Below are 2,694 nucleotides of genomic sequence, written 5' to 3'. Positions count from 1 at the left end.
TCCTGTATTCAAATGTATGTATACAGTACCAGTCAAAAGTTTAGACACACCTACTCATTCAAGGGTCTTTCTTTCTTTTACTATTTTCTACATTGTAGATTAGTTGTGAAGATCGCCAAACTATGAAATAACACATATGGAATCATGTATGTCTCCAATGTGTCTGTCTTCACTTGTAGCCTCAGAGAAAGACCCGATCACTTGATGGGCATTGGCTAATGAGAATTGAGCTATCTGAGAGAGCCATGTGAGTGAGAGGTGCTTTCCGTCTCTCTTCTGGATGATAGCGGGGTGAACAGGCAGTGGCTCGGGTGGAGAAGGGAATTATAATTATTATATTCAGCTCAAGAACACAATGACACTGGCTGCAAAAGCATGGATTTTTTTTTTTTAAGGGGCATTATGGTCACACAAAGGGGATGTCGCTGGGTGATTTGAGGTATTATCAATTGCTTGTCAAATTGTGAATAATAGTGTGCAGCCTGAGCAAAAAATAAAGCAGAGCTCATGCCTTTCATGTGACTTTTTCAAATCATCATTTCAGTCACATCATACAGCCTTAGAATGTATTTAAAATCAAAATGGATTGCCCAATGTTTGTATCACAACCACATAAATAACTCTAAATTAAGCATAAAGGAGTACCTATTTCTTTGTTAACTGCTAAACACAGAATAGCCACATGTGCTCGCTCACTCCCTCAAATCGTTTGGAGAAAACATTTAATTTTATTCAGCTATATTCATACTATAAAATACTATAAAATAATGCCATGGAATTCTAACCAAATCTTGTCTGCTAAATTAACTAGTGTAGCCATATGGCATAGCCAGATCAGGGTCTAACATAAGGACAAGTCAGAGTATGTTATTCTGTTCTTCTGAAATAGACTACATTTAGACTGGATTTATTGTGATGGTGTAGGCTATGTTACATGGATTTATTAGATGTTTTAATATGTAGATGTTCCAAAGGTCTGCATCAGTGGTTTGTAGGCTATGAGTGGAAGCAAGGAGATACTAAATGTGTTTGTGTTAATTAACGGTCAGTTACTGTGAGACCAGCAGTTATTTGCTTGACAATCACCAGATGACAAAATTTCATGACTGCCACAGCCCTAGGCATGGGTCCTCAAATCCTCAAAAAGTTTTACAGCTGTACAATTAGGAGCATATTGACTGGCTGCATCACTGCTTGGTGTGGTAAAAGCATTGCCCACGATTGCATGGCACAACAGAGGGTTGTGAGGACAGCCTAGTAAATCAGCCCAACCAACGCATCACCGGGGGCAAGCTACCTGCACTCCAGGACACCTACAGCACCCGATGTCACAGGAAAGCCAAACAGATCATCAAGGGCAACAACCACCCGAGCACACTGCCTGTTCACCCCGCTATCATCCAGAAGAGAGACGGAAAAACAGCTTCTGTCTCATGGCCATCAGACTGTTAAATTGCCATCACTGGCGCCTTAGAGGCTGCTGCCCTATATACAGAGACTTGAAATCACTGGCCACTTTAACAATGGAACACTATTCATGTTGTTTACATATTTACATGTTTACATATTGTAACGACCCTGGGTTTATAAGCGCAGATATCGACTCTGCCACTTGAGCATGCTTTTGGGGCACAGTCGATAACTTCGGGCTAGAAGGTTGAGGGTTTGAGACCTGCTCCCTCCCTGCCTGTTTCATTACATATTATGCATTACTCATCTCTTATGTATTTACTGTATCCTTCCCATTCTACTGTATCTTAGTCTATGCTTCTCTGACATTGCTCATCCAAATATGTATATATTATTAATTCCATTCCTTTACTTTAGATTGTGTGTATTGTTAGATATTACTGCACTGTTGGAGCTAGAAACGTTATGGAGTCACCTATTATTATTACAATTCAGGTAAAAACTCGCCTACGGCTGTTATCTTTGCAAGGATCATATTTTATGTATAACAAGTCCCATAGGTTATTATAATGCACACTTTTTTTTTTACAATATTAAAAATTATAATATTAGCGGCACATTAACGTTAGCCCACACCGCCACCCAGCTGCCACTACTTTACGCACCCCTATCGATATGTCCTGTATACCCTGTGGTTCCTGCCGCAGCATTTTTTAAAAAGACGGTACAGATGTTCCTGCACCACTTGCATATAGGGCTTCTCTGTTAGCAATTGGTAGGCTTACCTTATTATCCTCCATGGTTAAAGTCTATGGCTGGAGCCTATGTTCCCATCATGTAAAACTTTACCAAGTGATTACCAAGGAGATAAGCTATCGCATTTTATACGGTAACTCAGCCAACGTCATAATGTGAATGAACTTTTACGTAATAAAACAACTTCAGGGATAATCTGTCAATCAATGCGATCAGCGACGCAATACTGGATCCCCATACCACTAAAAGATCACTGAAACAATAAATACTGGTGTATTAGCTACGTTTCTGTTTTTGTATAATAATGTGATGAGACAACGAATAAATAAGTAAACAACAGCCGACAACAATGATGAGCAATACATAACATTGTAAATAAGAATGTGTTATTATCTGACTTGGCTAAATAAAACAAGGTTAAATAATTGAAAGCAATAAAAATAACAAATCAAATGCAGTAATTTGAGAAGAACCTGGGAAAAAACCTTGGGAAAAAAATACAGACAAGCATATTTGTCTTAGAATATT

At 38.8% G+C, this 2,694-nt stretch overlaps 1 protein-coding gene across 1 annotated transcript in view; it reads left to right on the top strand.

Moving 5' to 3' along the window:
• The window catches only part of LOC118385792 (signal transducer and activator of transcription 1), a 64,092-nt gene that overhangs the window by 35,406 nt on the left and 25,992 nt on the right, over window positions 1-2,694 (top strand). The window lies entirely within an intron of this gene.

The sequence above is a fragment of the Oncorhynchus keta genome, chromosome 7 (genome assembly GCF_023373465.1).
Source record: "Oncorhynchus keta strain PuntledgeMale-10-30-2019 chromosome 7, Oket_V2, whole genome shotgun sequence".
NCBI classification, from domain to species: Eukaryota; Metazoa; Chordata; class Actinopteri; order Salmoniformes; family Salmonidae; genus Oncorhynchus; species Oncorhynchus keta.
The sequence above is the reverse complement of the archived record's forward strand: the minus strand, read 5'-3'. Positions and strand labels throughout refer to the sequence as shown.